Source organism: Scyliorhinus canicula, chromosome 12 (genome assembly GCF_902713615.1).
Source record: "Scyliorhinus canicula chromosome 12, sScyCan1.1, whole genome shotgun sequence".
In the NCBI taxonomy this organism is placed as follows: Eukaryota; Metazoa; Chordata; class Chondrichthyes; order Carcharhiniformes; family Scyliorhinidae; genus Scyliorhinus; species Scyliorhinus canicula.
Genome location: NC_052157.1, coordinates 37,652,274 through 37,665,363, shown reverse-complemented (window position 1 = coordinate 37,665,363; position 13,090 = coordinate 37,652,274).

The window sequence follows — 13,090 nt, the reverse complement described above, 5'->3', positions numbered from 1 at the left end:
AGGTAAATTAGAGCCTAAAATTCATCAGTATGGGATCCTGCCAGTGACATTCTGCCTGCTGATACCCCCTATCCCTGACCCAAACGCTGTTTGCGGGTTCATTGGTAGGACACTTAATTGTCATGCGGCAGGCATGTATAACAGGTCCAAATCTCTGGCACCTGCCTGCCTCATGCGGTCATAGGTTTTGTTGCCTGCTTGCCATTGTGGGGCCAGGGTGGGGGGGTGGTAGGTGGGTGGCAAGGGGTTGCTTAACCCCAGCTACATCTTCCTTGGTTACATATGGAAGTGTTGCAATCTAATCAGCTGGACTGGTTCACCTCGCCAAACTGGGCTTTGACAATGGAACGCAACCTGGAGGATAGTATGTCCCCCCCCTCACTTCACCCCCTGACTTCCAATAAAACAAGCCTTGACTGCATCGAGAGGCAAGAATTCTCAGTGCAGCTCCCAATGATGACAAACAGAGATCTCCCCTTAACAAGACAGGAATCGTAATGATCTGGAACAACAAAACCTTTGACTTGGGGAGCCACCATTCTCCCAACCAAGTTACACACAGTTGCACAGAGTTTACAACATTGAAACAGGCTGTTCAACACTACAATCATTGTTTTTGCTTTGATCCTCCTATGACCAGAGGCCTAATCCAATTGCTTTTTAATCCCCCCTTTCCTTCAATCACTTATTTAGCATATTTAAATTGCAACATTGGCTCAAATTTCCACTTCAGTGAACTCCTAGCTTTGCAACCCGGACCCTTAAAATGGTCGCTCACAGTTCTGATTTTCTTTAAGAGGGCTGGGCTGGCTTAGAGTTCTGGCCCTTGGAATGAGAGTAGAGGCTGGTGGATGTGGTGACAGACTAGGCAGAAGACCTGAATCTGTGCTATGGAAATTTGTTGAATTAAGTAAAACATAGATTAGAACATACTATCCTCCAGCTCCCCAGCCCTCGCCCCTCTCACCCTCTATACACTACCCGTGCAACATCCATGCCAACCTGTGGCACCTCAAGTTCCCCCCACCCACCCCCCCATGGCAACCCCATATCTCCTACACTAATCCATGCATCACTATCCATTCCTCATACACCATGCCTACAAATGCCTCTCTCTCCACTTCTCATGGCCTTTCATGCCCCTATGCTTCCCACATCTCTATGAACCTTTATAACCCCAATGTCAACTTAGTGCCAAGTTATGTCAACCCATAACCCCCACCCACCACCTTTGGCCGTCACCTTATCCATGCTAACTCACCTAGTATAATTTGACAGCTTGTTGACAGTTCTTTGGCAGCTTGACAGTTCTTTGATAGCATTTAAAGTTCTTCCACAGCTTTGACAGTTCCAATGGAATTATGCACTTCTTATGCACAATCATATTTAATTTTAACAATCCCAAAAGATACCGTACCTTTCCCAATCTGTGCCTTACTTGTATAAAAGTGTGCTTTACTTCTCCCAAATGTCCAGGGACCATATCCAAAGGGGTACATTACCTCTCCATAGAAGTAGCCTGGCTACCAAATAATTCACCACATTCAGACCAGCTCTGATTTACATAGAAACATAGAAAACAGAAGCAGGAAGAGGCCATTCGGCCCTTCAAGCCTGCTCCGCCATTCATTATGATCATGGCTGATCATCAAGTTCAGTACCCTAATTCTGTCTTCCCCCCATATCCCTTGATACCTTTAGCCTCAAGAGCTATATCTAGTTCCTTCTTGAAATTACACAACGTTTTGACCTCAGCTACATTCTATGGTAGCAAATTCCACAGATGCACCACTCTCTGAATGAAGAAATCTCTCCACCTCAGTCCTAAAAGGTTTGCCCCTTATCCGTAAACTATGGCCCATAGTTCTGGACTCCCCCACCATCGGGAACATTCTTTCTGTATATACCCTGTCTAATCCTGTTAGAAATTTATAAGTTCCTATGAGATCCCCTCCTTACTCTTATGAACTCCAATGAATATAATCCTAACTGACTTAGTCTCTCCTCATACAACAGGCCCGCTGTCCCAGGAATCAGCCTGGTAAACCTTCACTGCACTCCCTCCATAACAAAAACGTCCTCCCTCAGATAAGGACACCAAAACTGCATACAATACTGCAGATTTCACACTCCTGGCCTACCAAAATCCCATTTCAGTGGAGGCAGCTAGCAATTTAAATGGCCAGCTGGCCCCATCAACCACATATGCGCAAACACTGACCTGACTCCAATGCGCCCTCCCACCCACACCCCTAATCTCCCTTCCCCTCAACCGCCCACCTCTCCCCCCAGCCCATTAAAATGGGAATTGTCATGTTCAAGGGTGGATGGGGCACTCCATCAAGGAGAAAATCCGGGTCATTGTCTTTGCTTCGGTTGTTAACTCTGATTGCATATTCCACAGCTTCACTAACTTCCGCTTAAGAATGTGTTTCTTGCTCTCTTTTCTGTATTCAATCTTATATCTATGTCCCTCATTCTCAAACTCCAACCCACATAAAACAAACTATTTTATCATCTTGTTGCATCCATTCAGAATTTTAAACACAGGTATCAAATCACCCCATATTCTGCCCTTTTTTCAGCAAAACAGCACAAGTTTTTTATATTTGTATTTCCTTATATTAGATAGCAACATAATAAGTCTGTAATGTACCCTCCCTCCCTATTGCCTCAATATCCTTTCAAAGTGTGAAATCCAGAACTACACGCAGTATCAGCTATTGTTCTATTAAAGCTTTATATAGATTCTCTATTACACTTAAATGTTTATATACAAAGGCCCATGCCACAAAATCTAACATATTTTTTTTTTAAATAAATGTTTTTATTAAGTTTTTTTGATCAAGGTATAATTACCGTTATGTACACAGAATAAGGAACACATATATATATATATACACACATTTAGAGGAGAAGGGCACACCCCAACATAAAATAAAATACAATAACATATGAAATGGAATAACTGGTGGGGTATTGTGCACCAGCTCGACAGCGGCATCTCTGTACATCTGGCAGAATGACCCACCCCACATAAGCAGGCGACTGCCTGCGGGGGGGGGGGCGGGGACTGGGGGGGGCAAGCACACCTTTGGGTGCCGGGGAGAAAATCACAGTATGCGATATTTGGCTGTGCTGTGTGTTGCTGTCGCCCGCCCTTCCCGGACGGGTCTCGCTGCCGTCCCACGCTCACCCCCGCTTCTGCCGCTCCTACCGTCCTCCATCTCCAGTTTCCTCGTTCCCCGCTCCTGGAGATGTCATGCACGTTTTGGCATCCCGTGTCCTCCCTCCGGCTCCTGCTTCCTTGCCCCCCCCCCCCCACCACGGTTTGCCTCCCTCTCCACAGGTTTAGCTGTCTTCCCCCCTCCCTCCCCCCTCTCCCGTGGTTCGCCCCACCCTCCTCAGGTTTAGCTGTTCCCCCCCCCTCCCAGTCCATCTCTCCCCTCCATGCCCCGGCTACCTTCCCCCGACCATTTTCCCCTGATTCTTGTCCACCCGGCTATTCTTCCTCTTGTTCGTTGGCCACAAACAGGTCCCGGAACAGTTGCATGAATGGCTCCCACATTCTGTGGAAGCCGTCGTCTGACCCTCGGACGGCGAATTTGATTTTCTCCATTTGGAGAGATTCCGAGAGGTCGGACAGCCAGTCTGCAGCTCTGGGTGGTGCTGCTGACCGCCAGCTAAACACGATTCTACAGCGGGCGATCAGGGAGGCAAAGGCAAGGGCGTCCTCCCTCCTCCCCAGGAATAGATCTGGCTGGTCTGAAACCCCGAAGACCGCCACTATCGGGCATGGCTCCACCCTCATCCCCACCCACATCCCCACCATTGGCCGGGCCTCTTTGGCACCGTTCACATCTGTCCTCCACCTCCGGGAAGAACCTACTCATACGGGTTCTTGTTAAGTGGGCTCTGTGTACCACTTTTAGTTGCGTCAGGCTGAGCCTTGCGCATGTGGCGGTGGAGTTGACCCTATGCAGTGCCTCGCTCCAGAGTCCCCACCCTATCTCAATCCCCAGGTCCTCCTCCCATTTCTTTCTTGTTGCGTCCAGTACGGTGTCGGCCCTTTCTACCTGTCGGTCATACATGTCGCTACATTTCCTTTTATCTAGGATGCTTGCATCCAGTAGGTCTTCCAGTAGTGTCTGTCGTGGCGGTTGTGGGTACATCCTTGTCTCCTTTCATAAGAAGTTTTTAAGCTGCACATACCGTAGCTCGTTCCCCCTGGCTAGCTGAAATTTCTCTGTCAGTTCGTCAATCTAACATACTTATGGCCTTAGGCATTTGAATGTTGCTTTTAATGTCTTGCAATCTCAAATTCCCTTTGTTTTTCCACATTACTGACCTTTGTCCGATTCAAAGTATGATTACTCCTTTTGTTTTTTTTGAAATGTACCACATAAAACTTACTAACTTTGGAATAAAGCAAAATACTGCGGATGCTAGAAACCTGAGCCAAAAGCAGAAAATGCTGGAAAAACTCAGCAGCTCGATTCTCCGTCGCCGTCCGCTAGTAGCGGAGTCAGCGATGTGGTGGAAAGAACTGGGATCGGCACCGTTTCCGATGCTCCCAGTCCATCGCTGGCACCAGCGGAAGGATGCAAATAGTTCATTAGACCTATTTGCATCCTATTAACAGACCAGGCAGCATATTCTCTGGACCCTCATGATTCTCTGGCCCTTTGGGCCAGGAATTACCTGGGCAAGCTTTGGTGCAGGTCTTGACCATCAGATACCTTATGCGATGGACCTTGTGGTGGGCCGGGGGGGGGGGGGGGTAACTCTTTAAGGGAGTTGCCCCCAAAGTCCAACAGAGGGTCCCCCTCCCCCCAAAATGTAAGTAAGACTGCCCACCCCACCCCTACTGGCCACCCACCTGAGAACCCCTAATTAAAGAGACACCCCCCAGAGGCGCCCAAATTAAAGAGAACTCCAGAGACCCACTAATTAAAAAGACAAACCCAGATACCCCCTAATTAATAAGAACCCCCCTCAATGACGCCTTAATTAAAGAGACTCTTCAGTCCCTGTCTGGAAGCTCCCAGAAGAGAGATCTGGAGAGTAGTCCAGATAAAGGCAGTGAAATCCATCACTGCTTTAAAACTCACCTGTGCAATACGCCTTCTCATTCAGGCAGAGGATGCAGCACCTGTCAATTCCGAGCAAGAGAAAACCAGTCAGCTGTGTTTAAACCTCTTCAGATCTTGGATCTGCAAACCATTCATTCATTTCTCTTTGATATTGTTTTACTCGTCTGTGATTGACAGCGTCCACAGACACCCAGCTGTCAGCATCGTTCCATTCATCTCCCTTCACACTTGAGTGACTTTGAAATAGTCAGGTGTGAAACTAACAGCAATGTTTATGAAGGGCAGCAGATGCATTGGATATTATCACCTGCAAGTTGAACTCCAAGTCACACACCATCCGGCCTTGAAACCAAATCGCCCTTTTTTCAATGTCTCTGCATCAAAATCCTGAAACTTCTTTCCTAACAATATTGTGGGTGTCCCTATGCCACATGGACTGCGTCAGTTCAAGAATGCAGCTCCCCACCACCTTCTCAAGGTCAGTGAGGGATGAGCAATGAATGCGGGCCTAGCCAGCGACACCCACATCCAAAGAACAATTTTTTTAGTTGAAAAATCTGGACTGTTGATATTACGTTGTATTGTTATTTGAAAAGCTGGGGCTTTGGCACACCAAAAAGCATAGTTGGAAAATTAGTATTTACGATATTAGCAGATGAAAAGTTGATTACTTCACACAACGTCATAATGTTGGCATAATTTTGAGCTGAAGCAGTAACAAATTTTAAGTTAGTGAATGCTAATCTGCAGTTACAATAACGAGAAATGTTACCTGAACAGGCTATTCTTTTATTCATTCATATTGGCAGCGGTCATTTCTCAACATATATCTTGGTAAACTACCTCCAAAATACATCATTACAGAAATCTTTGTTATCTGTTGTCTTTCCTCTCACATAATTCAGTAATAAATTGTGTGGAGAATGAAGGAGTAATTTGGAGTAAACGTTTCACCTCATGCAGCACTGGAAGATATATTGCCCTGGAAAGTATATACATTTTAGAAAAGCTCCCACAAAATCAGGTTTAATCACTGATCCTTTCAAAATTTAAAATGCAATGTAAAATTAGGAGTCACCTGATTCTAATCAGTCTTGTGGTAATAACCTATACAAATTTTATTAATTATAGGCGCCTATATGTTTTATAGTTCATTTAGTAATAAGGCAATTAAAAACAATGCTATTCCCCACTGTTGTCTCCTACCAGAAGTGATCAAAGAGCTGGAGAAGGAGAGAGGAATGCCTCTCATCATGGGATGGGTCTTTTGCCTTGGGCTACACTGCCTCATTAAAGACAGAAAGATGCTGTTGATCGCCAATTAACCTGATTTGTTGGAACTCTGATAGAGACCTCAGATGAAGCCAATTTTCTCTCCTAAATGAATGACAACAGTTATTGACAAAAATGCAGCGCTCACTTAAAAGGAAGATAAAGGAATCAGTGAATTATATGTATGTTTAGGAGAATTCAGAACAAAAGTATAAACAGTCTTTGATAAAGGAATATGTGCACTGCAGGGTTTAATTAGTGTGGATGGCAGCTATGCAGTTCTGAAGCACCAGGGAAGGATAATATGATTTTTTTAAAGGCAACGAGAATGGATGTTTGTGTTTATGTTTCATAATTGCCACTCTTAAAGTTTCAGTGCAAGTTTTCAAAGATCTTTTATAGAGTTGCTCACTGATTACTTTTCTATAACATTTGACTAGCCACTAACATTTTGCTTTTAATCATTTAGTAGTGGGAAAACGATTATTGAAAAGTAGACACTGGAGATTTACTTTGTAATTGAGAAGCTACACCATAATTATCACGACATCCTGAAACATGTGGAGACTGAAGGATACTTTGCTGCAATTTCATTTTTTAAAAATATTTTTATTCTCCTTTTTCACATTTTCTCCCAAATTTACACCCATCAACAATAAACAATAATCGGTTACAAATATGTCAATCCCCTTATTAATAACAACGATCCCATCCTCCCACCAAACCCCAAACATTAGCCCGCATGTTCACACAAACAAATGACAAAAAGGAATTAGGGATCACCCATCGTCGCCATTAACACACACAGCCCCCCTCCCCCCAACCCTCCCACCCACACGCCCCAACTAATGTTCGATGTTATCCAGTTCTTGAAAGTGCATAATGGATAATGCCCATGAATTGTAGAACCCCTCCATCCTTCCCCTCAGTTCAAACTTAACCTTCTCAAGAGTCAAGAATTCCAACAGGTCCCGCCGCCATGCCAGGGCACAGGGTGGAGAGGTTGCTTTCCAACCTATCAGGATCCGTCTTCATGCGATCAACGAGGCGAAGGCTACAACATCTGCCTCTGCACCCGTTTCCAACCCTGGCTGGTCCAACACACCTAACATGGCCTCCCGGGGACCCGGGTCCAGTTTCACGTGCACCACTTTAGAAATTACACTAAAAACCTCCTTCTAGTAATCCTCTAGCTGTGGACGGGATCAAAACATATGAATGTGATTAGCGGGGCCCTCCCCGCAACGCTCACACACATCTTCTATTCCTTCAAAGAATTGGCTCATCCTTGCCCTTGTGAGGTGTGCTCTGCATACCACCTTCAGCTGTATCAGTCCCAACCTCACGTACGAGGTGGAGGCATTCACTCTCCGGAGCACGTCACACCAGAACCCCTCCTCCATATCCTCTCCTACTCTTCCTCCCACTTTGCTTTGATCCCTTCCCTTCTCCTCTTCCAAAATAGCTCCGTAAACCGCTGACATTACCCCCTTCTCCAGTCGTCCTGTCTTCAACATCACCTCCAGCAACATGGAGGCCAGCTCCACCGGGAAGCTCTGTATCTCCTTTCTGGCAAAATCTCGAACCTGCATGTATCTAAACATTTCCCCCTGCTCCAGCCCATAATTAGCTTCCAGCTCCTTCAATCCTGCAAACCGACCCCTAAGAAACAAATCTTTTAGTGTCTGAATCCCCTTCTCCTCCCATTTCTGAAAATTTCCATCCACTTCCCTGGCTCAAATCTGTGGTTCCCCTGATTCGGCATTTCCCTTGACCCTGCCCCCAACCAAAGTGTTGGTGAAACTGCTTCCAAATTCTCAATGAAGCTATCATTCCCGGACTCCCTGAGTATTTCCCCGGAGCTATCGGGAGCAGCGCTGTTGCTAGTGCTTTCAATCCCGATCCCTGCACAAACTCTCCTCCATTCTGACCCACTGGGAATCAACCCCTCTGACCCAGCTCTGCACCTTCTCCACATTTGCCGCCCAGCAGTAATACATCAGGGTTGGAAGACCCGAACCCCCAGCCTGCCTTCCCCTCTGTAGCAGCACCTTTCTAACTCTGACCACCTTCCCTCCCCATAAGAACGAAGTAATTATTCCTTTAATCTCTCTGAACAAAGCCGTTGGCAGGAAAATTGGCAGGCGTTGAAAAATAAACAGAAATTGCAGCAACATGTTCATTTTAACCGCCTGTACCCGACCCGCTAGTGACAGAGGGAGACCATCCCACCTCGCCAGATCGGCTTTCACTCTCCCCACCAAACTATAAATGTTGTACTTGCGCAGCCTTCCCCCCATTCCCGAGCAACCTGCGCCCCCAGGTACCTAAAGTGAGTCCCTGCCCTACGGAATGGCAGCCCTCCACCCCTGCCCCCACCCCTGGACGAGACACCACAAAATACTCACTCTTGTCTAGATTTAGTTTGTATCCCGAGAAAGACCCAAACACTCGAAGCAGCTCCAGTATTCCCCCTTTCGACACACTCGGTTCTGACACGTATTACAGCACGTCATCGGCATATAAGGACACCGTATGCGCTATCCACCCCCCCCGCACTATTCCATTCCATACTCCCAAATTTCTTAATCCGATGGCCAACGGCTCAATCACGAGTGCAAACAGCAGGGGGGACATAGGACATCCCTGCCTTGTCCCACGGTGGAGAGAAAAGTATCTCGAGCTGATGTTGTTTGTGCGGACACTCGCTCTCAGCTCCTTATATAGTAGCTTCACCCAGTTCACAAATCTTGGTCCAATCCCAAACCACTCTAGAACTGCCATCAAGTACCCCCATTCTACCCAGTCAAAAGCCTTCTCAGCGTCCAATGCCACAACCACCTCTGTTTCCTTCCCCTCTGCCGATGCCATAACGACGTTCAATACCCTTCTAATGTTTGAAAAGAGCTGCCTCCCTCTCACGAACCCCATCCGATCTTCACCTATCACCTCCGGGAGGCACTCCTCCAGCCTACCCATCAGTACCTTTGCCAATACTTTTGCGTCCACATTCAGAAATGATATGGGCCTATACGACCCACACTCCGTCGGATCCTTGTCTTTTTTTAGCAACAGGGAAATCAATGCCTTCCCCAAAGTTAGTGGCAACACTCCCTTCCCTATCGCCTCTCCAAACATCCCCACCATCAGGGGTGCCAGCTTATCCTTGAATTTTTTATGATATTCCACCGGAAACCCATCCGGCCCTGCCACCTTCCCCGACTGCATCCTCACAATGCATAAATTTATCTGCTGCTCCACTATTGCTCCTTCTAATGTAGCCCTGTCCCCCTCTCCTAACCTCGGGTACTCCAACCCATCTAGAAATTCCTGCATTTCACGGTCTCCCCCGGATGTCTCTGACCTATACAACCTTTCATAAAATTCCTCAAAAACCTTAATCAGATCTGCAATTTCATTTTTACGGCTTTCTCCTGGATGTTTTTTTTCTTCATGTGTTAAACTGAGAAAACAAAATCGTCCAATGATTAAACAGTTACAATCAAACAGGTTTAGCTGCTGAGTTGGAAAGCCAGTATGTATGCCATGCTTTCATTTGCTGTGCATTCTTGTTTTTTGATTGCAATAAAATTCGCCAAATTATGTTTAGAAGTAAGACGTGTTACTAGCTTGGCATATTCTGACCAATGGTTCATACCTGGACTGCAGAATCTGGGCAGTGCAGTGTAATCATCTCACCTTATATCTGTGGATAACGATAAAGAAAATGATCAGCTCTGTTATCTTTGTCATCTGCGGGGCAGCACGGTGGCCTAGTGGTTAGCACAGCTGCCTCACGGCGCTGAGGTCCCAGGTTCGATCCCGGCTCTGGGTCACTGTCCGTGTGGAGGTTGCAAATTCTCCCCGTGTTTGCGTGGGTTTCGCCCCCACAACCCAAAGATCATGCAGTGTCTGCCACGAAGCGTGGTAAATTGGCGAGACCATGCAGACACTGCGACAACGAATGAACGGGCACCGTGCGACAATCACCAGGCAGGAATGTTTCCTTCCAGTCGGGGAACACTTCAGCAGTCAAGGGCATTCAGCCTCTGATCTCCGGGTAAGCGTTCTTCAAGGCAGCCTTCAGGACACGCGACAGCGCAGAATTGCCGAGCAAAAACTTATACCTAAGTTCCGCACGCATGAGTGCGGCCTCAACCGGGATCTTGGATTCATGTCGCATTACATCCACTCCCTACCATCTGGCCTGGACTTGCAAAATTCCACCAACTCTTCTGGCTTGAGACAATTCACACCTCTTTAACCTGTGATTATCCCTCTCTCTGGATCTGTAATGATTTAATTACCTGCAAATTCTCGCATTCCAAGCATTGTCCGGCATCGCTGACTTTGTCTATATAAATGTTTCTGGATCAGACCTCTCCAGTCACCTGAAGAAGGAGCTGCGCTCCGAAAGCTCGTGTTTGAAACAAACCTGTTGGACTTTAACCTGGTGTTGTAAGACTTCTTACTGTGCTCACCCCAGTCCAACGCCGGCATCTCCACATCACCCAAAGATGTGCAGTGTAGGTGGATTGGCCACACTAAATTGCCCCTTAATTGGAATAAATGAATTGGATACTCTAAATTTTAAAAAAAATCTTTGTTATCTGTTGCTTTTCCCTGTCATGTACTCAGTCTGAAAGTATACAGAGAACGAAGGAGTAGTTTAAAGTAAGAATTTCACGTTGTGCAACACCAAATGGTGCATTTCCCTGGGAAGTCCTTACGTTTTAGAAATACTTCCCAAACAATAACATCCTGAATTGAAGGAAAATGCAAACAGCCAGGCCAAGATTAAAAGAGATAGAATGTGCGTTTCGCAATCAATGTTCATTTTTCAAAGCATTATCATGTGGCTACAGCTTCAAAGTAAATTGTCCCAAGAAAAATTCTGTGGCAGTCGCAGTGTGTGTGTGTGTGTGTGTGTGTGCGTGGAGGAGGCTGGAGGTGGCGGATGGGAGAACGTCAAATTGTTGGTTTCTATGACTTTCCTTCGGCATAAATCTTTCCAGTTGAAGGATGAAATCAGCCAGACTGGACGAGGGAGCAATCATGAAAACAGGAGCAAAGAGTAAAAATCAGGCTAGAAGAGCAGGGTTACAGAAGGTTGCATCAATAATACCAACCTGGAAACCTCAACAAGATTGGTCTGATTAAATGATGAGCAAGTAAGTGGAATAGGTACGAAAGAGGAAAAATGGGCGCATTCACACCAATGTTATTTGGAAAAGAAGAACGTGCACGGTTACAGGGAGAAGCGCAGCCTTCAAACAAACAGCCATCATAGATAGGATGGGCAGAATGGCTGCCTTCTGTGCGGTAACCATTCTATAATTTTTAGGTATGCCTGGCATTGTTCCTGGCATGCTGGCAGTGGCACGCCTCATTGGACCATGACTAATACCCTGGCTTGACGGTAATGGTTGAGTGTGGGCTATGCCTTGAGATTACAGGTTGTGGTTGAATGCAATTCTGCCATTGATGACGCACAATGCCTCATGGATGCCCTGTGTTGAGCAGCTAGATCTGTTCTCATCCTATCCCATTTAGAAAGTGCCAAATAAACATGATCCCAACTCCTATTTGTGAGTCTACACTCATTCTATCAATATCTGAGACTGGTCAATCATACACTATAGCACTTATACACTTTATTGGTCTGGATATCAGATTGTCAGAGAGGATCAATGAGTCTCCAACCCTCCATCACTGGTGCTATTAGCATGGAACTAACCCAACTCCAAGTAGAACCCTGTTTCTCAACCTTTTTGTTTAGCACAATTGCTTCACAGCGCCAGGGTCCCAGGTTCGATTCCAGCGTGGGTCACTGTCTGTGCGGAGTCTGCACATTCTCCCCGTGTGTGCATGGGTTTCCTCTGGGTGCTCCGGTTTCCTCCCACAGTCCAAAGATGTGCAGTTTAGGTGGATTGGCCATGATAAATTGCCCTTAGTGTCCAAAATTGCCCTTAGTGCTGGGTAGGGTTACTGGGTTATGGGGCTAGGGTAGAGGTGTTGATCTTGGGTAGGGTGCTCTTTCCAAGAGCCAGAGCAGACTCGATGGGCCGAATGGCCTCCTTCTGCACTGTAAATTCTATGATTCTATGAACCCATCATCAATCAAGAAGGATAGTCACTTGTCATCAAACTGATCAAAAGGACTGCCAATATGAAGCATTTAGATTGATTGTTTTAATTTCGAGTATCATATACTTTTTTTCCAATTAAAGGGCAATTTAGTGTGGCCAATTGGCGGGAGAATCCAGCTAAAAAGGCCGTTCAGTACTGGTCTGAGGAAACAGAAGAGCTCCTACGTGACTGCTTAGAGACAGTGGACTGGTCCATATTTAAGAACTCAGCGACCAACTTAAATGAGTATGCCACCACCGTCACAGACTTCATCAGCAAATGTGTGGACGACTGCATGCCAAAGAAAGCAGTACCTACATTCCCCAACCGGAAACCATGGCTCAATCGTGAGATTGACTCCCTAGTGAAGGACAGGTCTGAGCTGTTCAAGTCAGACGACCCTGACCTGTACAAGAAATCCAGGTACGACCTCTGCAAAGCCATCCAAGATGCCAAGAGAGAATATCAAACCAAGCTAGAGTCACAGACAGACTCTCGGCTGTTGTGGCAAGGCCTAAACAACATCACGGGCTACAAAGCGAAGCCGAGCATGTTCTCCGGCAGCAGGGCACCCCTTCCCGATGAACTCAATGCAT